Genomic DNA, 26,393 nt, shown 5'->3' on the forward strand with positions numbered 1-26,393 from the left:
TTTTATCTAGTTGACAAGATGGAGTTAATATTGCAACTAGACAATCCACCCTCAAAATGTAAGCCCTTACTTCTAATGTATCGGTCTCTGGCACAGGCAAAGCAATCCTATTGTTTGTTTCATGTTCTCTAATCTATTGAAATTTCAAAAATTATTATTTGTCTATTAATGATACTTTTTGTTTAACATTGCTCTTGGATGATTAAAAATCATAATCCTTTTATTAATCATGTATTGTTTACTAACATGAGTACAATTTTCAGATCCTGTCAATTCTTTTAGAGAGGTTGTAAGTTTGAAGATTTTAGCTTATCATTGACAAGAGCGTTAGATTAAAAATATAATGAGAGGGGCCAGAGCTATAGCACAGCTGTAAGGCATTTGCCTTGCATGCGGCCAACACAGGACAAACTCCAGTTTGAATCCCGGCATCCCATATGGTCCCCAAGCCTACTGAAAAAAATCATAGAAACAGAGATCAATCCAGATACCACTGAATGTGCCACTAGAAAGTATGTATGCAGTATGTTGCCTTTCATTGTGTATGAGTGTGAGTGGATGTGTTGTGTGATGACTCTCACACATATCCCACACCAGTACTTGTGAACACTTGCACTTGTGAAACAGTACTTTGAACAGTTTCAGTTTGAAGAAGATATTATGCCTACATCATGTTTTCTAATAGCTGCCTAGTATTCCATTGTGTAGATGTATCAAAGTTTCTTTAGCCACTCATCTGTTCTCAGGCACTTGAATTGTTTTTGAATTCTGGCTATTGTAAATAGTGCTGCAATGAAAATAGGAATGCAGAGGGTTTTTCTGCATGGTATTTTTAGGTCCCTAGGGAATATCCATAAAAGTGGTATTTCTGGGTCATATAGAAGCTCAATTTCTTTTTTTTGGGGGGGGCACCCAGTGACGCTCAGGGGTTACTCCTGGCTATGCGCTCAGAAGTCGCTCCTGGCTTGGGGGACCATATGGGACGCCGGGGGATCGAACCGCGGTCTGTCCAAGGCTAGCGCAGGCAAGGCAGGCACCTTACCTCTTGCGCCACCGCCCGGCCCCAGAAGCTCAATTTCTAATTTTTTGAGTAACATCCATATCGTTTCCAAAAATGGTTGTTACAATCTACATTCCCACCAAGAGTGAATGAGAGTCCCTTTCTCTCTGCATCTTCACCAGTACTTATTATTCTTGTTCTTTGTGATTTGTGCCATACTCTGTGATGTGAAATGATTCTCATTGTTGTTTTGATTTGTGTCTCCCCTATTTTTAGTGATGTGTAGCATTTTTTATGAGGGCCAGGAGGACCAGTTCATGGTAGGAGGCCTGCACTCTGGACATGACCTCAATGCTGAAAGTGATATGTGATAAAGTGATATGTCTGCATGATATGCATGATACACTTTCATTAACAATAAAGCAAACCTCAGTGTCAAGAAGGAGAGAGAAGAGAGAATGAGAGAGTGAGAGGGAGAGAGGGAGAGAGGGAGGGAGGGAGGGAAGGAGGGAGGGAGGGAGGGAGGGAGGGAGGGAGGGAGAAAGGGAGGGAGGGAGGGAGGGAGGGAGAAAGGGAAGTAAAATGCCTACTCTAGAGGCAGGCAGAAGTGGTGGTGGGTGGAAGGAACTGGGGACTTTAATAGTGGGAAACATGTACTGGTAAAGGGTTGTAGATATTCCATGACTAAAACTCAATCATTTTTAACCATGGTGCTTAAATAAAGTAATTATTAAAATAAAAATATGCCACATGAAGATATATGGGTTTATGACAGGCAGCCACCTGAAGATCCTGTGACTAATTTTGGCTTCTTCATGCTCCACACAGAGCAAAGGTATTAAGCCATGGCCAATTTTTGAGAACTGTCATCTTGTTCAAAATATGAAATATTCAGATTTCAAGAATTGACCTATTGAAACAACTTCCCAGGCATCCCAAGGGGTTCCTGGAAGTCTATAGCCTGCAAGGTAACTTAGACATCCTGCACTGATCTCTTGAAGAGACTGTTTCATTGGTGGTAATTGTTACATAGTGGTGGGTAGAAGAAAGATTTAATTAATCTGAAGCTCAAAGTGTTCAAAAGTCCAAATGCTATTCAGAGCTTATGATGCGATTCATTTACTTACTCAACTCTTTTTTTTTTCCCAGAACTTTTTTAAAGAACTTGAAACCAGTTGTCACATTTAAGTTTTGATTTACATAGTGAGATTTATATTCTGTTGAAAGGAGTTGTAGCTATGACTTCACAGGGATGTGAAAATAAATAAAAGAACAACTCAAAATTCAAACAAATTTGCCAAACTGCAATGAAGCCAAATTGTTTTCTTTTGCTTTCCTTTAATTTAATTTCTGTTTGTTTTAACATACTGGAAAGTGACTAGAGATATTTCTTTGGCAAAAAATAATTTGGATACTTCAGCATTGTATATGCCCAAATGGCTTGGGGGATCCTATCATTTGGGAGTCCTATTATCAATATTGTTAATATCATTTGGGGGTCCTATCATCAGTAAAGCTGTTTATTTAGGGCAAAGTAATTAAGATAAAAATCAGATGGCTATGCCCAATTGCCTACTAAGACTTTATAACATGGAATTTTTATAACACGAAAGTTCAGATTTTCAGCAATGGAAGAAAAATAATTTAGATTTGATGAATAACATAATCTGAAATGTATGGAGTCTACGATATAAAAATGTCCCCCTATTTTCATGTCAGACTGGTACAGCAGTTACTTGGGTGTTGTTTAACTTTTACAACATTCAATAGCAAAGAAAGAGTCTTAGAAATAAGCCCAGAAGTCTCTGAGGGAAAACATAAATATTCAGTTGCACTTTTAAAGACTTGCTATTTTCTTTCCTAATTATGTTTACCTTTTAAACAACAACAAACAGAAGCCAAAATCTTGGCAGAAGGCTGCTTTTCTAGCAGAATGTAATCCTTGGCTGCCAAATTAACGTACCCATTTTTTTTTTATTTGATTCTCTCTCCTTTAAATAATACTTCCTGTTTCTTTCTCAGGAGCATTTTACCCTTCAGCCAAAGTAATCAGTATGAGGACAAATCAAGGACTTTGTTTAATATTATTATTTACATTATTGTTGTACTACTGCATTAAATTATAGCAGGCATCCATTAAGGCTCAGAGTATGAGGACATTAGAATCACACTAGATTAAGACAAATCTAAACAAATAATTACTATTAGTAAAGAAATAATTATTATTAGTTTAGTGAAATATTTGTACTTGAAATTAGGATAAAAATAAAAAGAATGTTAATTTTAAAAGAATGTTTAATTCTTTTATTTCCCTTGATACACCACTAATTGAAGCCAAACAACACAACATGCTGCTGCTTCACCCAAAAATGATGTTTTTACTTTGCCCTTTCTTAATGGCTCAGTGGGTCACTAGTCAACGGCCCAATGAGTGCTTTCAAAAGGGTAAAATGTTTAATTTTGAACAGATATAATAGTAATGAATTTGTGTATATTTGTCACTTTTAAAGAATTTCTCATGTTATAGAATAAAGCCAAATGAACTACACAACCAAAACAATCTTTGAACCTATTTTCCATGTTTGGATTATAGAATGGAATGGACCAATTCTTAAATTCATTGGTATCACATGATAGCTACAAAAGGGAACTAGGCTACCTAAGAAGAAAATGATTTCAAGTCAATGATTTCCTGCCACTCCAAGTACTTTGCTGGACTTCATTTTCAGGTCATAAACTCATGTCCAGTTGTATTTCTCATGCATTTTATCACTAGTTTTCTGGTGGTTGGTCCCTCTTTCCTCTAAATCCAGAGGCTATCTCCAATAGAAGTTGATTCTAAATGTGAAATCTTATTTACACATCTTTTTAGATGGCAAGAATGACAAAAAAAATTAGACTATAATAGTAATCGAAACTAGAAGGAGATTTTGATACTAATATAAATATAGTAGTATATAAATATAGTAGTCAAAAAATCTAGAAGGATACTTTAAGAGTAAAGAGAGACTTTTATAGTAGAAAAGTCTGCATCTTAAGCATAAAAACTTCTGCCACTTCTTACAGATTAAATTTATGTAGAAATAAAAGATATTTAGGTATGTTTAGAGTTTAAGAAGTAGAATAGCTGCTGAGTTTGAAGATTTTGGACGTTAATTATTGTGAGATCTAGAGAAACTGCGATGGATAAACATTCATAAACTAGGCATTTTGTTGAATAATTTAAATGCCTATTCTGTATAATATATATTTGAAACAAAATATGAAGCTCATAGGTTTAAGAGCTAAGAATTTCCAGGAAATCACAGAGATATAATTGTTCACAAATATTCCATGACACAGATTGAATTTGAATAGTCTTTTTTTTTTTTTTTTTTTTTTACTCTGTAGCATTTTCTAGCACAACAGTAGTAACATTCAAGGCTGTATTTCTAGGTTGTGTTTCTGGGTAGTTGATGCTTTGTTATTACTTACCAGGTTTGAACTTAATAGCTCTGTGTTCTACTTTTAAGTTAACTTTATTATAATTCTAAACAAGTTACATGAAAAGCACTTGTTTTAAAAATAAAACATAGTGCTCGCTTGGGCAGCACATATACTAAAATTAGAACAATACAGAGAAGATTAGCGTTCCATATTTAAAAAAAAAATAAAAAATAAAACATAAAGATCTTGGGTAATTGATTATGTAATGAGCCTTTAATACTTTCATTATTTATATGTGGTCTGGCTTAAAAAGACATATGCATATCATTAGCACTAAATTCATTTAGATATTCCAAATATTTATCTTTGTCTTAAGAGCTTGCATATATTACACCTGTGGACATATTGTAAATTATAATTTTTTCTATTCAAAATATACTTAGTAATGCTGAATTATTTTTTAATAGAAATGCAAAAGTCATTAGAGTTTTAGCTATATTTGTTGATACAAATTTAAAAATAGTGTAGTCTGACTTATTAAAAGTTTTATTGATCCATATCGTAAGTATACTTGCTTTCTTTTCCCCCAACATTTTCAGATTTCTTATTTTTATTCTGAGATGCTTTTGATTGAGTAAACAAACATCTGTGACCCTCTGATTCCCAAATGACCACCCTTCAAATGACATTGCTACATAGTCCAGTTAGAATAGAATCTTGAGTTCATTTGATATGAAAACTAATTGAAGATATAATAGATCACTGGCTAATTGGTGTTGGTTATTTCAACTTTGTCAGAGATAATTACACATTGTCACTTATTATTATTATTATTATTATTATAAATATTCATACACCAGATACATTAGGTGCCAAATAACATCATAGAGCAGCTATTCCCGATTGATCTTGAAGTTACCCATTGAGTTTATGTTAATTTAAATAATGGGATCAAAGCATTGACAAAGATTTGGGTTCTATTCATGGAAAACAGAGATGATAACTCAGAGTTTTGGGGACTTTTACTATTGGAAAATTTCCCAGAGAGTTGTCATGCAGAGTAACACGCAGAGAGTTGTCATCTTGGTGAATTTATATTCTTAGATACCCTACAAGATCAGCGTTCAAAAACCATGAATTCTAGGCTTAATCTCATGCAGTGATTTTCTTCATAAATTCAAATTACTTAACCTCTCTAATATCAATAACCACTCATAAAAAGGAAATATGTTAATTAGTACTTGCACTATTTTGTAGTCATATAAAATAGGAGGATATATTTAATCATAAAAACATTAACTGTAATTAAAAATGTGGACTCTACTGCTTGCTCCACTGCTCTGGCCCCAAGAGAGTTTTTTATATAGAGATAGAGAGTGAAACATTTTCAAAATGCTTAACAATGTTGCATGTATTTTTGAAAATAATTTTATGTTCTGACTTTATGTGATTTGATTTTTCCCTGAAAATAGAGAAAATATTACCGACCAATACTCTTTCTTCAGGTGAATTGGCTCATTCTGAACTAGGTTCCACTGAAAGAATATTTACAGTAAATATGCCCTAATTTTGGAAGCTGGATGACAACTTCCTGAACACACTTTCAGCTGGCCAGAATTCTAAAAGTGAAAACACTCTGAAACCAGATGACTTGTATTCTCAAGCAAAGTCTACACCAAGAGGAAAGAAAAGATTAAGTCCTGATAAGTAACATTAAAGCATGAAGCATGTTGGTGTCATAAATTTGGACCACCAGTGTTCCATTTTAACCAATATACCCTTAATCAAATTGATGTTCTTGTCTTTTAGTTTATTTATACATTATTTGGGTCAAATAAAGGAACTTATCTTTTACATCCCTTAATATGTGAGGCAGGGGAAGTGTTTGAAGGACTTTAATGAGATTTTTGTCATTTTGCTGCCTGAAAGTTCTCCCATGGGTCTCTCTTATTTTCTGTATAAAGTCTAAAGTCTTTTGCATGACTTTACTAGGCCTTCCAGTTTCTACTCGTCTATCTATACTCATCGCCCAGTGGTCTCCCTTCTCTAGAGCCTCAATGAACATGGTCATTTCTGTCAGTGATTCTAATCCTTCTGTTGAATTCTTTTCTTCCAACTCATGCCTCATTTATTGATTTAATCATTCAGATGATTTACTGCTTAATCTTTAGACAAGTTGACATGAGGCACCACCAAAAATTGACTATGTCTTATTTTTCACCAAGTTTATGGTTTCTGTCAGAAAGTTCTAAAAATAATAAGTGTATCTGAAAATAAGCTATATAATAGCTCATTTATATGTTATATATTTTACCTCAATTATGAAGCTAATTTAAATTATATAGCTTTAAATGAGCTACATAATTTTACTTGTTCATATTATCATTATACTCAGATCAGGAATCTTTTTATTGCACAATGGGAACAATTATTAAAATTGCTTATTTAATATTGTGACATATCACCAGCAAGAGTTTTTTAAGCCATTATCAAGACCCTATTAATACCTTACTTATGCATTCCTCCTATACAAACATGTCCTAACACTTCATTTAAGAATTAATGTAATTGCAATCGTGGGAGCAAAACCATCCCATGGTTATGGATTCAGACTAAGAAGAACAATGTAAAAACATGCTATGAAGGTACAATGTGCCTTAAAAATGCCACAAATTTGTCAATGGCTGGAGTCTTGGTTAAAGGACAATGAACAGAAATTCTTAAAGAAATATGGACTCTTGTTGGTTATTAGCACAACAGTGCTTCTTAAATTCATTGCATTTACTTTCCAGAGGTAGAATTCAGATCTTCCTCAAATATAGATCCCACAAAAACATCTTTACTCCCTAGGACTTTGCCAGGATCCAAAAAGATATTTTCAGTACCAAATCAAATTAGTGGTCTGAATGATCAGAAAATTTAAAAGGATAAAAAGGAGAGTATCTTTGATAATTGTTTTGGTTTAGTTTGGTTTTAATCTTGGGGACCACACCCACGTATGTTCAGGACAAACTCTTAGTTCTGTACTCAGGGTTTACTCCTGGAGATACTCAGTAAACCATATGGGATGTCATGGATTAAACCTGAGTCAGCCATGTGCCAGGCAAATTCCCTACATGCTGTGCTATTGCTCTGGTCCTCTACTTTTCTGAACATTAATTGATTTGTTTACTTAAATGCAGTTTCAGAAGGTTCAAACAATAGTGTGACCCCAAAGCAAACAAAATTTCTATCCTCATTACCAAAATACTTGTCTTGCTGATTATTGATAGGACAGATAAAATAGCAATCAAGATTTCAGTGAGATATTTATCTGTATAAAATATTTATTTCTCCAGAATTCATTGCAGTTCTCAAGAATAGACTTTAGTAGAAATATTATTCATGGGGCCCGGAGAGATAGCACAGTGGCATTTGCCTTGCAAGCAGCCGATCCAAGACCAAAGGTGGTTGGTTCGAATCCCAGTGTCCCATATGGTCCCCCGTGCCTGCCAGGAGCTATTTCTGAGCAGACAGCCAGGAGTAACCCCTGAGCACCGCCGGGTGTGGCCCAAAAACAAAAACAAAAACAAAAAAAGAAATATTATTCATGAAATTAATTGCCCGAGTTATATAAATACTAATCCTTACATTCTTTCCTATCTTCAAATGATGAATAAATGCCTGTTTTATAGAGTATGTTTAATAAGAAATAGCTAGCAATATGATATGGTATATTATAACAATTTTAGTCTAGTTTTTAATGTACCTAGGATTTCCTTTACCGATATGGATAATACATATTTGAAATTGTTTGGCAATTTTCAAAATATACTTTATTTCATTACTTACAGACTAATAGCATGCTATCACTGTGCTCTCTCAAATATATGTTGGTTGTATAGATTATAGATTTGGTAACTTACTTTGAACTGAAACATTCCTAAAATGTTATTTGTTGACATTTTATTCAAACACAATCAAATACAAAATATCACTAACAATGACTCCTAACTTGAAAAATTATCTAAGGTATAAAACAAGTTACAATTGTTTCCTAGGAGCTAGGTTGAGTAAATCAAAATAATTTCCTATAAAAGGCAAGAACATCTTCAAAGCTAAATGATTCAAAAAACAAATTAGATAAACTAAGAAGGCAGGTGTGTTATAAGAAAAGGTTTTGATGCAGTCCAGAGAGATTTTATTTAAAAATATTTTAGGTACTGTGGTTTATAAAAAATTAAAAGGTTTATGCATAAAACATTCCAGTACCAACCCCCCCACAAGAGTTTCTACTTCCCTCCAACATTTTTCCAGCTACACCTTTTTTTTTTCTGTAAAGGGTTTAATGAGACCAAAAAAAAAGTAAGAAGAAAGGATAAAGTATTACAGCAATGCCATTCAGAGTCCTGTCAGTTCTCAACACAACTGCTAGTATCACTCCACCATCAGTATTTTCATCTGAAGATCAGTTCTGTTTCTGTTGCCTTTGGCCATTTGTTATTCCTCTACTATGTTTCTTTATATATCCACACATAAATCAGCTAATTCTGTGTCTTCCCTCCTTTGACTGACTTCAATCAGCATAATACTTTCCAGATCCATCCACCTAGCAGCAAATTATATGATTTCATCTTTTCGACATCCGAATAGTATTTCATTGTTTATATGTACCAGAGTTTTTTTATTCAATCATTGGCTCTTGGACACTAGGGTTGTTTTCAAGCTTGCTACAATGAACATAGGAGAATAAACGTCTTTTATGAATAGAGTTTTTGAGCCCATTGTGTAGATGTCAAAAAGTAGAATTGCTGAGTCTTATAGAAGTACAATTTCTAGTTAGTTTGTTTTTTAGGTGTCCATATGTTTTTCAAAAAAGCTTGACTAGTTGACATCCCCACCGGCAGTGAATGAGGGTCCTTTTCCTCTACATCCTCTCCAACATTGGTTGTATGTTTTTTTGTTTGTTTTTGTTTATTTGTTTGGTTTGGTTTGGGGGCTAAAACTGGGAGCACTCAGGGGTTACTCCAGGCAGTCTCTGGAGACCATATGATGCTAAGAACTGAACCCAGATCAGCCATTTTCAAGGCAAATACTCTATCTACTTGTGCTATTGCTCCAGCCCCTGTTTTTTTTTTTTAATGTGCGTCATTCTTACTGGAGTGATGTATTTTCTTAGTGTTTTAATTTGTATTTCTGTGGTTTAAGTGATGCTGAAGACTTCTTTTATCTACCTCATGTTATTCAGTATGTCTTCTTCAAGAGAGTTTCTGTTCCATTCTCCCCTCCATTTGATGAAGTTTAAAGAACTTCAATGAATTCTTTTTTTGTTTTTGTTTTTGTTTTTTTGGATCACACCAGCAATGTTCAGGGGTTACTCCTGGCTCTATGCTCAGAAATCGTCCTGGCAGGCTTGGGGGACCATATGGGATGCTGGGATTTGAACCACCGACCTTCTGCATTCAAGGCAAATGCCTTACTTCCATGCTATTTCTCCGGCCCCTCAATGAATTCTTTATTTCAAAATTCATAGGGCATGTTGTTGACTAACTCTTCTTCCTTTCATTTTGGTCAATTCCATTTGTTTCCAAGTCTGTCTATCCTCTTATTATAGAGTGACCTCTACTCTCAGTGTCTTAAAGAATCCTGCTCTTTGACAAGATGCATTTTCCTACATGTTCCCATATAATCTATGTATTGCTGGGTGGTCTCATTTTTCTCATCAAATGCCTATATATGTTTAAGACACAGACAATATGTTGACCATTTTTCTTAAAATATTGTAGAGATTTGCTTATCTAATTTTCACAAATCAAGTAAAAATCATATTTGAAAACAAAACTGTGAGCATACAACAGCTCTTTATTAGACACAAATAGATACTTTTGTAAAAGGATTTTTGAGACACAAATCATATTCTGTTGTGAGTTGAAATGTCTGATTACTAGGCATTCCTTACCAAATAAAGCTGTTTTACTGCTTAGTATTTTCTAAACTGTTTAAATAAGTCAGCATTAGATTTTGCTAGCAATTGCAGTAATACATAGACTTCCATCAGTATTAGATAAAGAACAAAATTTCTAGCATTTTGGTCCCAAAATCTTATTAAATAAAGTATAAACATCTACATATGCATGCCAAAGTGATTTGCATTAACATTCTTTCAAACTGTGGTGCCAAATTAGCATTTGGGGAACTTACAAAATTCACACTGACTCCATCAGCAGGAACCAGTTTGTTCTGTAACTTCAGTTTAAGAAGAAAAGCAGAGCAAGCAATGAATGCTTTACATATCACAGATAAGGACACAATTCTTACCTCAAACAAAAGAAAGATGAATTATGCCATAAAGTTGCATAAGTTTTTTTTTTTTTTTTTTTTTTTTTTTTTTTTTTTTTTTTTTTTTTTGGTTTTTGGGTCACACCTGGCAGTGCTCAGGGGTTATTCCTGGCTCCAGGCTCAGAAATTGCTCCTGGCAGGCACAGGGGACCATATGGGGCGCCGGGATTTGAACCGATGACCTCCTGCATGAAAGGCAAACACTTTACCTCCATGCTATCTCTCCGGCCCCATGTTTTAATAGCTCTATAGGAACATCTGTGTAAGCACCATTAAAAAATATTTCTTGGGACCGGGAAGGTGGCGCTAAAGGTAAGGTATCTGCCTTGCAAGCACTAGCATAGGATGGACCACGGTTCGATCCCCTGGCGTCCCATATGGTTCCCCCAAGCCAGTGGCGACTTCTGAGTGTATAGCCAGGAGTAACCCCTGAGCATCAAACAGGTGTGGCCCAAACCCCCCCAATATTTCTTAAAATTCATCATTGGCTCCTTACTTTAGTTAGGTTTAAATCCAACCCCCCAAGTATGGCAAAATCTTTCTGAGAACTCAGTCCTCCCAATATCCTCAATGTGATTTCTTTCTTCCACCTGAAGCCAAAATTATATACGAGTTTTTGTGGTTCTTCACATGCACCATGTGAATGAAATGACCTTTCGTTTTTAGCATTCTATTTTAGCCATTCTATTTGTTCTGGCTTTCAAGACTTGCTAATAATTTCTCTCCACTATATATATAGATAGATATTAGATATAATGGGTCTTTTCAGGCACTTAGTTATGTTATGTTCCACTCTCTACTTACTTCAATGAGATTGTAAGCTATTTATAGAAGAAAAGCACACCTGGCAGTGCTCAGGGGTTACTCCTGGCTCTATGCTCAGAAATCACTCCTGGCAGGCTCTGGGGACCATATGGGATGCTGGGATTCAAGCCACTAACCTTCTGCATGAAAGGTAAATGCCTTACTCCATGCTATCTCTTCAGTTCCTGGGGTTGTTTTCTTAATGTTCATTTCTTCCCTATTGTTATTTGTGTATAAAAAGTCCATTCATTTTTTGTGTTATTTTGTGTTTTTTGCTATATGAGTTTATTATTTTTGCTATATGAATTTATTGTGTTTTTTGTTATATGAATTTTTTTGCTATATGAATTTATTGTTTCTAGAAGCTTTTTGTTAGATTCTTTAGGATTTTCTAAGTAGACTATCATGTCATCTGCAAACAGTGAGAGCTTGAATTTTTCCTTTCCTATCTGGATTCCCTTGATATCTTTTTCTTGCCTAATCGCTATAGCAAGTACTTCCAGTACTATGTTGAATAGCAGTGGTGAGAGAGGACAGCCTTGTCTTGTACCAGAATTTAGAGGGAAGGCTTTTAGTTTTTCTCCATTGAGTATAATATTTGCCATTGCTTGTGGTAGATGGCCTTAACTATATTGAAAAAGGTTCCTTAAGGTTTTTCTTAATTCAAGGCTCATAGTATTTGAATTTATGTTTAAATTCTATTGAGTGAACAAATTAAGAATAATTGATAAATATGTCATGAAAAATTAAGCCAAGGAAACTGACTTTGTATCCCTAAAGTCTATTTACAGAAATCTTTTAGAATAATCATAATAGCAAATTGTACATAACAAAGACACATTTGAAGCAGAAAAACTAATGTATCTTCATGCATTATATGCCATTTTGGAAAATAGGGTAAATGAAATAAGGGTCAGAGAAAACTGAAATTACAAAAACTCTGAATTCACTAAGAGAGGAAGAAAAGAAACTTTTGGGTTGAGGACAAAAGCTTAGGAGCTATATTCTGTATGATAGTTATATTATTGTTTGTGAAACTACATTAAGGTGTAATTTCTCTGAACATCTGTAAATATAAAAAAAAAAACAGGACAAACTCAGGTGTTTTACAATGATGTATTTTAGATTTAGTATCTATTTCTGAAATGGTTTTGCTATAAAAAGCTCTGGAGTAATGTAGGAAAATTAAGTATATCTAATATTTTATGTGATGATAGTTAAAGCAAAAGTAAAAACACAAAAACACAATTATGCATTGACATACAAATACATACTCTGTATTGTAATTATTCTACATTTACACCCTGCAGTTTCTTCCCTGCATGCTTGGCTCAGTATCAGATATAAGTATTCTGAAGGTTTGCTAAAGAATCATGTCATGAAGCCAAAAGAAATAGGTCAGCTTTCTTATTGTCTTCCCTGTCCCCTCCTCTGAGCCTTAAGCCTGTCTGCAGAGCCAAGATAACTTTTAATTTTCACTCCAAATTGCAACAAAAAGAAGAGAAAAATAAGAGAGCCTCTTTTTCTCTTCTCTACTATCAGAGATTAATTCTCTCAGAAAATAAAAAAAAATAATAAAATGTACAAACAGAAAATACCCTTAATTTTTACATTAGGATTATTTTGGGGCCACACCTGGTGACGCTCAGGATTTACTCCTGGCTATGCACTCAGAAATTGCTCCTGGCTTGGGGGACCATATGCGAAGTCAGGGGATTAAAGTGAAGTGTGTCCTAGGTCAGCTGCATACAAAGCAAACACCCTACCACTGCTCTACCTCTCTGGCCCTTTTTTGGGGAAGGGTACATTAGGATTTTTAATTTTTTGTGTAGCATAGGAGACTTTATTTTTTTTTAAATTCTATGTGGAGATATAGAGAAAAACTTTTGATAAAGTTTTTGCCTTGAAAATGTAAGTTTAAGTTATCATATTATTCATAAAAAGAATTGCAAATATTAAAAAAAGCAACTGTTCAGTTTTATTAGTCCTCAAAAGGTGTAAAAGAAAACTGCAATGGACACTTTTCAAAATAGCTATAATAAAACGGATCCCCACACTGAATATATACTCATAAAAGTACAATTCACATAATGAACATTGGAACTATTGTGCACTTTCTATACTACATTTTTTTTATAAAATTTTATAGTTCCCTCATACTTTAGGGATTTACTCATATGTATACACCAAATAAAATTTTGTTGACACATACACCAAAAAAAACCATAAATAAATGTTTATTTTAGGACTGTGGTCACTTTTCAAATCTAGGAACTCCTGAAACACACAAACAATAGAGTATTGCATAAGTTGTAAATTTACAAATAAAATTTCATACAACAGAGAGAGTAAAGAATTTTTTTAGAAAATAGTTATATGAGTGAACTGCATAGACAAAATGTTTAGTAGAATACGAAAAAATATGATTTTCCTTACAAAAATTAGAAAAGATAAAGATAAAGAAAAGACAAAGATAGCATGTGAGAAGTCAGATTTTTTTAGGTATCAGAAGTGAGACTGATATCCTAGAAAGAAGCATCTGAAATGTTTTTTGCCATACGTATATGCAATGTGTGAAAATTCCCATATTATATAATATATATATATATATTGGGGGCAGGGGGACACATTTGGTGACATGCAGAGGTATTATTCTGGCTATGCACTCAAAAATCGCTACTGGCAGTGCTAGCGATACTAGATATCCAACCCTGGGTCAGTCTTATGCAAAGCAAATGCCCTTTCTCACTCCAGCATCCAAACGGAATGAGGTTCAATGAATGAACAGCATTTCTCTAGATGTATTGAACTGAATGTAAAACAAAGCCTAAAGAGTTAATACAACATATAGGTCTCTTGTTATATGCAGCAGACTCAGTAAGTATTTAATCCATGGCACTTTATATACTTCCAGCAATCTGCCAGGTGTAATCCTGTGTGCAGACAGGAGTAAACATAGACTACAGACAAGTGTAGCCCCCAAACAAACAAGCAACAACATGGGCAGAGCTACATTAATCACTCACTTATATTTTTTTATTATTTTTGGGTCATACCCTATAATGCTCAGTTCTTTCTTCTAGCTCTCTGCTCAGGGCTCATGGGATCAAATGAGATGCTGTGGCTCAAATCCAGGTCAGCCTCAGGCAGGCAAGTGTCCTACCTAAAGTACTCTCTCTCCAGGCCCTACATCTTTTTCAGAGAGGCTTGCATGGATTTTTTAGTAACCTGTCTCTGTACAATGGAATTTGATACCATTTTTGTAACTGTGATGGACACCATTTCCTTGTAAACTACCAAATATCACTGTTAAAATTTTAAAATTTAGAGATTTATCTCTTCTTTGACCATTTTAATCAAAACATTTTTGGAAAGGAAAAACTGAAGGAAAATTGAAAATAGTGTTTATATACATAGACACACATATACATAAATATATGTGCTGATTAGCTTTGAATCTGGTTTATTTTGCTGGTATAAGCTGTCTGTATGGAGGACATTGGTGCCAGGTGACATTATCATCCACCCCTGGTCATTAAAGTACCACAAATGTTTGTGAAGAGAAGGTATTTGCAAGAAAAGGCTTTTGCAAGCAAATTTAATTATTTTATTCATTGAATAAAACAATCATGAAAATAAGATAAAATGTATAAGTAAAATAAAATTAATACTGTAGAATTAAAGAGAAGGTCATGGAATCTATGGTCCTCTAAGCTCAATGCACTTCTGAGTGCATTTTGAAGGCTCTGTGGACTTCTGAATCAAATGCACACAGGACTCAGAGAATAAAATAAAGAACTCTTGGAGAAACACATCTCTTGCTTCAACATTGCTTCCCACTTTGCCTTGTGACTTCCTTTTGCTTAATGGGGGCAGGATTATTCAAGCAGGGTGATCATTAATGCTCTTGTGTATTTTCTCTTTTCTGGCTTTTATTCATCCACCTCCAGCCTCCAACAACTTCCTTCTTTGTACTGCCAACTGGAGCAGAGGCAGGTTACACATACTTTGTTGATACTTATATAACCCCATGGAGTCATCCTTGTATTCAATAAAGACCCTAAAAGCACCTAATTATGACTGATCTAAAGTTTTTTAGTTTGGCCTCCTTTTGTAGACATATTTCTACACAAAATCTTTTAAGTAAATGACAAAATATTTTCAGTTTAATAAAATAAAAATATGACTAGTTTCAAAGGTATAGTTCAATAATTTTGATACCTGTTTGTAATGAATTAGGATTTTGTTCATAAGGACCATACATATAATCACCCAAAATAATTTTTATATCAGTCAAAATTATTTATCTGTTCTAGGAAAATTCACTAGAAGTCATGGGATGAATTTTAAAAACCAGCATGGTTTTCAAGTGAGAGGCTATGGAAACTGTTATATAATTAATCATGTTCAGTCAGATTTTTTTTGTTCTCTGTTGGGCCATGCTATGCTCAGGATTTAATCCTAGTTTCTAGAAAACTTTAGGGAAACATTTGGAGTACTGGAGATTGACTCAGGTAAGTCACAAGCAAGGCAATTGCCCTATCTGTACTATCTTCAGCTCAGCTGTGTCAAACTTTTGCTAAGTACCATGACTAAATGCAGTAGTAGTCATTTACTTAAATCCTCTATCTGAAAAAATATGTAATCCCTCAGAAGAGTTGAAGAGTTTATAAAGAGTGCAATCCATGCAAAATTTGTGTTTAAAACTTCTTAAGAAGTAAACGAATCAAAGATAAGGAAAGATTCTATTTCAGCCAATACCCATTACTCATTGCCTGTGAGACCACCTCTGTCACTAATGAAGACATATACCTCCAGCAGCTCACATTTGAATGCTATTTAATTAACACAAACTGCATCACGAGTGTCAACGTGCCAAGCCTGTTGGACATTACTATCTCTATTACAAATGAGGACACCATAGGTCATACAAGTAAATTTGTCAAGCTTTTAGAGTTAGTAAACAGTAAAACTACCATATTTTCTGGCATATAAACTGATTGGGCATATAAGATGACCCCTACTTTTCTTGTTAAAATATAGGGTGTTGGCTATATTCACCATATAAGACTCCCTCTCTTTTAATGCACACCAAATGGAAATTAAAAAACATAAGAAAAAAAAAGTAGAATTCTCAAAGGTTAACAGTATATGTTTAATAATGTTAGACTTTGGAGTGCCAACAATCATTTTACATTTGTCATTTGTAGTGAGTGACTGTGATTTTTTTAATTGTGATCTACCTTGAAAGCAGGGAGAGAAGGCTCCTCCAAGAGAAACTGGCTGGGATACAGTGATTATTAGAACAGCTAGAGGGAGACAGAGTGCCTCTGTGTCCCATAAAAGCTGAACAGAGGACTGAGCACCTAAGTCGCTTACCCAGTGGCTGGATGAGAATCGGCCATTCGTAACTCAACTCCTCTGTGTGCCCTGAAAGATTAATCAGGACAAATAGAGGACTGAGTGATGATGTCTGGCAGCTGTATGGTATGCAGAGGGAAAAGAGGGCGGATCACTTGTCCCTGAGCTGGAGTAAGTTTCAGCATGGTTTAAAAAGTCATTTTATATGCTAGAAGATAAGGTATATCAAAATTCAACTTTGGGAAAACAAAAAGTAAATAAATTAACCTCTGTTTTACCAAAGTTTTCTTAGTTAAGGAAACATTTACTGACGGTTTATTCTATTGACTTGTATTTAGTTCCCCAAATCATCATTTTTTGTTTTTGATGTTTGGGCCACACCCAGTCACACTTAGGAGTAACTCCTGGCTAGGCACTCAGAAATCACTCCTGGCTTGGGGGACAATATGGGACACCAGGAATCAAACCCAGGTTTGTCCTGGGTAGCCGCATGCAAGGCAAATGCCCTACCACTGAGCTATTGCTCCAGCACCCCAAATCATCATTTCTAAAACTGGTCATCAAATTCACTTAGGGAATATAAACTCTAGACCACTTTCCTTCTTTAGTAAGCTTGACTTATATGTTCTTTTTTAAACTTTCCATCAAAATTTAAGAACTACTAATCAAACCCATCACAATTTCAGATAATCTCCAGAGGTAAACCATTGACTCAAAGTCTTGGAGTAACATTTTGAAAAAGAAAAGTGACTTGTGGGGAAAGAGAGATAGTACAGTGGATAGGGATCTTGCCTTGCATTGCACCCTACCCATGATTGATCTCTGGTATACCATATAGTTCCTCTTGCCCATTCAGGAATGACCCCTGAATGTAGAGCCAGGAGTAATCTCTGAGCACAACCAGGCATGCCCTCCCAAAAAAGAGAAAACCAAAATGCCTCTATCTTTTCAAGGCTATATATTTGTAAAGTGAACATCTCAATTGAAGGATATCAACTGATCTCTAGTTATCATGTCTCATGTGAACATAAAAAATTATCCAAAGGTTAATTGAAAAAATTATACTATAATATTTTAAAGAAAATGGCAAAGATTTAGAGAAAAATAGATTATTAATAGAATTTCAAGGACTTCTATTGATTTTTGTTATTACAAAGAGAATTAGGTAATAAAACTACTATTAAATCAAGGAGTCAAGACAATTCTAACTTTCCAACTTTCCAAAAAGTCCAATGAATTCTCTGAAGTGCCTGAGAATAAGTATAACTTAATCATACCTTATGCTCAACAAATATTGAATCATGGACCAATGAGACGTAGAGATTGACAATAGGGTGGTTCATTGCTCCATTACTTACCCTTTAATTTCAATCTTGCTGTTATTGTGCACCAGTGGGCCTTTACCACAAGGACCTAAAAGAGATAATATAGCTTGATTGTGTTTTCACATACTCTTCATATGTTGGTGATGATGGGCAAAATGGTTTATTTTTGTATATCTAATTTTCCTTAATTATAATTTATAGATAATTATATATAATACAAAATATTGTAATGAGTTTTAGTTAAATTAGCATTCATCAGTTTTTAATAAAACAATTCTGTCACATATTATTTTCTATTATTTCATAGTTCAGAGTTGCAAAAGTCCTATAAGAGTGCCAACACCTAAAACATCCTAAAATCACCATAGGTAGTTTAAAATAACTCAATTGAAAATAAATTTTGTTTGTTTTAAGTACTGTGACATTCATTGTTCAGATCTTTTATTTTAGCATAACTTTGTTTACATTGAATTTAGCTTCTAGTAATGATATTGGGAACCTAAACACATTACGTTAAATTCCAGAGGACTTTATACATTGTATATCTTCTTGGTTCAAGGAAAAACATTATATAACTTGGATTAATTAGCTGATCTTAAAAAAAGAAGTATGCTGAGATGGAAATCCGATGGCCAGAAATTGAGTCAATACAGATATTTGGAAAAGATTAGAACTGTTCTATTTCATAATTTTGTATGCAAATAAAGAACCTTAAATATTTATCCTTTAGATTTCCTGTTTTATATACCAATATAAATATAATTGATTGCAATTGTAATAAATTACAATCTTATAAAATTTTCATTTCTACTTTTACACTTTTTTGTTTGTTTGTTTGTTTGTTCTTGGGTCACACACTTGGTGGTGTTCAGATGTTATTTCTGGCTCTGTGCTCAGAAATTTCTCCTAGCAGACTAAGGGATGCTGAGAATTAAATCCAGGGATGTCCTGGGTTGGCCACATGCAAGGCAAATGCCCTACAGCTGTGCTGTTGCTCTGGCACCTCTTTTGCTTTTCAAATCAAGCCTTGTGGGTATATCTGATCACTATAACCCAATTATGGACTTGTTGATTTATCTCAAAATATGTTTCCTTGAAGCAAATAGGTAAATTTTCTGTTGCTAATCAGATCCTGTATTACCCTAAACAAATTGGGCTGTCTAATATTTTCTCTGTTGCCCAAATCAGAGGATAAGTCATTAATCTTTCTAAACACTTAAGATATTTTTGAAAAAGGGAAGGAGTTCTAATTATATTTTAAAGAAAAGATTTTGGAAACTGTCAAGTAATTAGCAGCAATATTAAATGCATCTACTTATTTGGAAAAGTTGTCATCACGATGATAGTTGGTTTTAATTACTATTCTGGATTATTTCATAAAATTCTAGGTTTTATTTCCTACTACTGTGCTTCAATCATTCAAACCTCCTTAAAGGCACATAGGTTAAAGAAACAGATATTTAATATATACCGAGACAGAAAAGACACTTTTATTATAGTCAGCATTTTATATAAAATATATGGTAGGTGTCGGAGAGATAGCACAACAGTAGGGCATTTGCCTTGCATGCAGCTGATCCAGGACAGATGGTGGTTTGAATCTCGGCATCCCATACAGTCCCCTGTGCCTGCCAGGAGTGATTTCCAGCACAGAGCCAGGATTAACCCCTGAGCACCAACGGGTGTGACACAAAAAAACCAATATACAGATATATGGTTAATTATTTCAGCAAGTTTACAATAGGAGATATTATTAATTCCTCATTTTTATTATTAGGAAATAGAGAAATTGACTCTTTTAGTAGTTAAATTCATTATTATCATTATCATTATATTATCATTATCATAATAACTTTATGATTTATACTAATGGATTCAAGTTATATATATATGTTTAACATAGTTTGTTTTGAGTTCAATAATTTTGTAAGATTATTTTGACCTCAATGATTTATGTTACAATAAAAAAACTAAAGACAAGAAAGTCTAAATAATTGCCTTAATGCAAAGCTAGGACTAGAATCCAAGATTCCAAATCTTTTTTTTCTAAAATTTTTGTGTAAGATCATACTCTGCAACTGGGACATGGCTATGAATTTTATCCGTCTTTTTATTTCAATTTAAACTCAAGTTATAACTTACAATATGATTTTTGTGAGATGCAAATGAATATTTTTCCATAAGTATCATAAAACTGCCCTTTATATATGAAGAATTTGCCTCTATTTTGTCCTTTGAGGTTGTTTAAAACTCAGGTCATAATCCATTTTTTTTTCTTTATGCCTAAACACATTTTTTAAGGAGTTTATTTCTCTTAATCTTTAACAATGAAGATGTTGAATTACAACATGAGGATAATAACTGCTAGAATTATTAGTAGTAGTGATATTTAATTTGTGTATCATATTTACACGATATAATACAACCTTGAGAAAATATGACGAATCACAAAAAATTGATGGCTTAAGTCAAAGAATGTTTTGGCATGGTATATACAAGGAAGGCAGAGGTGGATGATAAATACTATGCTTAGTCTTCTTCATAAAATTATTTAATCTATAAAATGTTATATTAGCTAATGTTTTCCAGAGAAGCATAACTATAAGGGGAAATAAAGACAGACAGATAGATTAGATAGATAAGATAGTAGATACCATGTGTGTGTGTGTGTGTGTGTGTGTGTGTGTGTGTGTGTGTGTGTGTGTGTGTGGCAGAAGGAGTTCATGTTAAACCACTTTAAAAATTCATTATTTGGGGATCCTACCTGCCTACTTGGTCGTGCTTAGGGTTTACTAATGACTATTTTCTCACAGATCACTTCTGGTAGTATTCAGGAACATATGTGGTGATAGGGATCCAACCTCATCAACCATAGCAAGGCAAGCATTGTAATCCCTGTACTATCTCTCTCCAACTTCAAGCCATTCTTATTTCTTTTACATGGTCACACTTTGAAAAGTCTTTCGAAAACACTATCTTAAAAGTATATAACCCTTGGGGCTGGAGCAATAGCACATCAGGACGGCATTTGCCTTGCATGCAGCTGATCCAGGACAGACCTTGGTTCAATCCCTGGCATCCCAAAAAGTTCCCCAAGCCAGGAGCAATATCTGAGTGCATAGCCAGGAGTAAACCCTGAGGGTCACAGGGTGTGGCTTAAAAAGCAAAAAAAAAAAAAGTATATAGTCCTTGAATTTTTATTTTTTGGAATGCACCTAGAAGTTAGAGCATTTTTAAGATTTACTGATACATTTTTCTAAGTGTAAATAACATATTTCATATTTTTCTTAAAACATGACTTATTAATACATATAAATGCAATTACTATAAAACTAATTATCATTCTTCTAGAAACCCCATGGAACACGAATATCCCCAAAATCCACATCTACATCCAAATCTACTAAGATTGCTTTGCTCATTGTTATTTTTTATATAACTCATAAAATGTATAAAATATCTGTTACATTAAAATACAAACTATCACAGGGAAGGTGACGCTAGAGGTAAGGTGTCTGCCTTGCAAGCGCTAGCGTAGGATGAAACACGGTTTGATCCCCCCGGCATCCCATATGGTCCCCCCAAGCCAGGGGCGATTTCTTAGAACATAGCCAGGAGTAACCCCTGAGCGTCAAATGGGTGTGGCCCAAAAACCAAAAAAAAAAAAAAATACAAACTATCACTTTATGAGTAAAAGTAAATGTTAATGGTCCTTTAAAGATTCCAACATGTGGAGATTATGGTTATTGATTCGCAAAAGTTCAAACTCAACCTATGTTTTCTCAGCTTTGATTATAACATTTGACATATATAATTATGTATATTATACTTTTCTGTAGCTACATCCTTTTCCTAACTTTTGTTTCTAAATTTCTACATCAAAACAAACACATTGGCAAGATTTGTCTTACTATTATGAATTACTTAAAATTAACAGTATTTTGCTTTCACCAAAATATTTGTAAAACCACATTTTGTTAAATTCAAATCATATTTTGGAACAGAACCTCTAGAACTGTAAGACTCTATCTTAGACTATGACCTGCGCAATTACCAAGATTGCTAGCTACAGTGGCCTGATTTTCTCATCCACAACTGAGAGGAAAGTTTCCTGGCACCACAAAAAAAAAAAAACAACCAAACAAACAAAAAAAAACCCTTGGGATACGGTTATGAGTATATATGGAGCCAGTGGTTGTTCCCATGAAAGTATACTTTAAGAGGGGAGAAACCCTGAATCTCTTAGACCACGGGAATTCCCTTTATTCCCCAATACTTACTGTGCCTATGCAAGAAAAAAAAAAGTGTGGGTAACACCAAATCCTGCCATCCAGCAACTCCTTTTTCTTCTTTTGTTTGTCTGTTTTTAATATTATTTTCCTTCTCTTTTTTCTTCCACTTTTTTCTTTCTTTTTCACTTGTGTGGATATTATTTGGTGAATTTTTTTTTTTTTTGCTGGGTGCATTTTTCTTTTCTTTCTTTTTTTTTCTTTTTTTGGTATTTGCTACCAAATTTTTCTTCTCTTTTCCTTATCCCTTTTATCTCCAACAGAATCACATAACTTGAATCATTCAGTCTCATGAATTGAGAGGGGGAAATGATGATACCAAGGATCAGTCATATGAACATGTAGTAAAAATAAAAAATGATCAGACTTGAACACTAAACCCAAAGTCAATGACAACAGAATAGATACCCAATCTACAACAAGCTGTAAAGTGGAGACCAGTTACACTAGTATTCTAAAGGGGAAAAGGAGGGAGCTCTGGGATATATGCTGGGAACAGGAGTGGAGGGAGGACAACACTGGTGATGGGAATGCCCTTCATTCATTGTCACTCTGTACCGTAAATAATTCTGTGAAAGACTTGTAATACACTTCGGTTACAATAAAAATTTATTAAAAAATTTTAAATCATATTTGATTGTAAAAATAGCCATAAGTCATGTTTCAGCATGTGATTGCTTCTTGATAATATTGTATTTTATTTTGTAAGAATTCCTAATGTGACATAAAAAAGAATGTGATGCTATACTCTATACATAAGTTATGGTTTATTAAATATTAAACATGGTATACTTAAATATTAAATGTTATGGCTTAAATGTTAAGGTTTATAATAGGTCAGCAGTAGCTTTTTATGCTTAAATACAAAAATAATCTGTAGGATGAAGAAGATAATGAAAGACAATAAAAAGAAGCATAAAAAGATATTCAGAGAAATAACTTCATTTTCTGACATTGTCAGATCTTTGTATTCTCACATAGTTTGTTATATACTCAGCATCATGTGACAAGATGAACAATTTCTAAACTACAAATTGAGAAAATATATTAATAAATTGCCACTTTTTACTATGCACTCTAAGAGTCAGGCATTATTATAGAAACTGTAAGTATGACATCATTTCTATCATTTTCCCATTCACCTCAATCATTGTCTCCTGGATATCTTATTATATCTCCCACCACACCAAACAGAAAAATATAGAAAATGACACTGTGAGAAGCCCAACCTTTGAACCAATTATTACCAAAAGAACTGTGCTTTCTTTTTAAGATCCTCAACTTCTGTTGTTATTTAAGGAAAATGGGTACAAAAGTATACCCTGTGCTTTACCAAAATCCTATAGTAAATGATATATTCAATTGGGAAAAACAAAAAGTCTTTTCTTTGAGATCTTCTTTTTCAGACAAGGTTGTCACTCATTACTTTTATTCAATATAGTACTGTATGTACTTCCCACAACAATTAGACAAGAAAAAATAAAAAGTGAATGCAGGAAAGGAAGAAGCTAAGCTTTCACTGTTTGCAGATGACATGATACTATATTTAGTATTACACTAAATTCTAAAGATGCTACAAATATAGAAGCTAGAAGATTCTAGCTTCTAGAAAGAATAAATTCTATTAATGGCAGACTAAATTAATAAAAAAAATCTATGGCTTCTCTATATACAAATGATAAAAGAGGAAATAGATATTAAAAATTCACAATTGTGCCTTAGAAAATCAAGTACTTTGGAATCAACTTAACTAATGTGTTTAAAGGTCTATACAAACAAATTTATAAAACACTGCTTCAAGAAATTAAAGAGAATATGAGGAAATGGAAACACATGTTCTGATTATGGATTGGGAGGATTAACAAAATTAAAATGGAAATATTTCCCAAAGCACTGTACAGATATAATGAAGTCTCTATAAGGATAAACATGCTATTTTTAAAGAAAAAGGTTAAGCACTTCTGAAATTCATATGGAGCAAAATACCTTCATAAATAGCTAAAGCAATCCATGGGGGAAAGACTATTTATTGGAGGCATCAATTTCCCCAGCTTCAAAATGTATGATAAAAGAATAATCATTAAAACAGCATGATATTGGAATAAAAACAGATCTTGAGATCAATGGAATAGACTTGAATATTCTAAGACTGAACCTCAGGCATATGAACAATTAACCTTTGATAAAGGAGCAAGAAATACAAAGTGGAACAAGTAAACTTTCTTCAACAAGTGGTGTTGAGAAAACTGGTCAGCTATATGCAAAATAAATGAATTCAAACCTCTCTAATGCCATGCACAAAGGTCAAATAAAAATGAATTAAAGACTTTGATATCAGACCTTAAACCATAAGATAACGTAGAGGAAAATGTAGGCAGACTATTCCATAACACAAAGCTAAAAGATTTTTCAGGGATGAAACACCATTGGCCAAGTGGAAGCATAGATAAACAAATGGGACTACATTAAACTCAGAAGATTTTGCACCTCAAAGGAAGGAGTAACTAGGATACAGAGAGTACCCACAGAATAGGAGACACTTTTTAACCAAAGCCCATCTGACAAGGGGTTAATATCTAAAAGATATAAGGGACTAGTAGAGCTTAGCAAAATCTCACCCAAAAATGGGAAAAAATGAACAGACTTTTCTCAAAAAACAATGTGATAAATCTCACGCCACAGTTACTGGCACACATCACACAGAATAAGAACAAATGCTGGTGCAGATGCAGGGAGAAAGGAACTTTTATTCACTGTTGGTGGGAATGTAAATTGGCTTTTTTAGAAAACAACCTAGGTGTCCAAGAACAAAGGAGTGAACATAGAAAGAGTGGTACATCTACACAATGAAATACTATGCAGCTATTAATAAAATTAAATCACTAAATTTATTTATACATAGATTGATATGTAAAGTATTATGTTGAGCAAAATTACTCAGAGGGAGAGGAATAGACATAAAATGATTGTACTCATTTGTGGAATTTTAAAAAATATGCTATGGAAATAATATTCAAGACAATATAAATGATAATCAGGAGGAATAGTCCATGTTAAGAAAGATGCCACAAATAGTGGAGGAGTGCAGTTAGGGAAGAGAGGGAACCAACTACTTTCTTTTATTTTCTTTTGGGGGGGTCACATCTGGCAGCGCTCAGGGGTTACTACTGGCCCCATGCTCAGAAACTGCTCCTGGCAGGCTCGGGGGACCATAGGGGTTGCTGGGATTTGAACCAATGACCTTCTGAATGAAAAGCAAATGCCTTACCTCCATGATATCTCTCCGGCCCCCTACTTTATTTTTTTACATCTGTCTGTCAATTGAAGATATTCAATTGCCAAAAGCAATCAAGTACACAGAGCAGTGTTTTAATAAAGAATGTATTGACATGGTCTTTTTGGCTAGTACAAATAACACTGATAGAAACTTCATCACAATTTTGCAGAAAGCATTATCTGTAGGTCACAGATGAGTAAACATGAGGTTCATGTATCTACACCCACATGCTCCGAATTAACATACCATGTAAGTTACAGCAGTAGCATTGGATCCTAGATTTCCTACTGTCTCTGTCTTTCTCTGTCTCTCTGCGTCTCTCTCTCTCTCTCTCTCTCTCTCTCTCTCTCTCTCTCTCTCTCTCTCTCTCTCTCTCTCTCTCTCTCTCTCTCTCTCTCTCTCTCTCTCTCTGTGTCTCTCTCTCTCTCTCTCTCTCTCTCTCTCTCTCTCTCTCTCTCTCTCTCTCTCTCTCTCTCTCTCTCTCTCACACACACACACACACACACACACACTCTGGCCAATCTGAGCAGGCTTTTTACAGTGTAGATTCGGTACAGAACATTATCTAATTTGCATGCATAAAAAGCCTGCTT

At 34.2% G+C, this 26,393-nt stretch overlaps 1 protein-coding gene and 1 non-coding gene across 2 annotated transcripts in view; one reads left to right on the top strand and one right to left on the bottom strand.

The window, feature by feature from the left end:
• Window positions 1-26,393, top strand: part of TRPM3 (transient receptor potential cation channel subfamily M member 3) — a 621,182-nt gene that overhangs the window by 175,994 nt on the left and 418,795 nt on the right.
• LOC126005013 (small nucleolar RNA SNORA21) lies at window positions 3,312-3,447 on the bottom strand. Its single transcript, XR_007494200.1, has one exon. It is a non-coding gene; the product is annotated as a small nucleolar RNA SNORA21 (small nucleolar RNA).

Source organism: Suncus etruscus, chromosome 3 (assembly GCF_024139225.1).
Source record: "Suncus etruscus isolate mSunEtr1 chromosome 3, mSunEtr1.pri.cur, whole genome shotgun sequence".
Taxonomy (NCBI): domain Eukaryota; kingdom Metazoa; phylum Chordata; class Mammalia; order Eulipotyphla; family Soricidae; genus Suncus; species Suncus etruscus.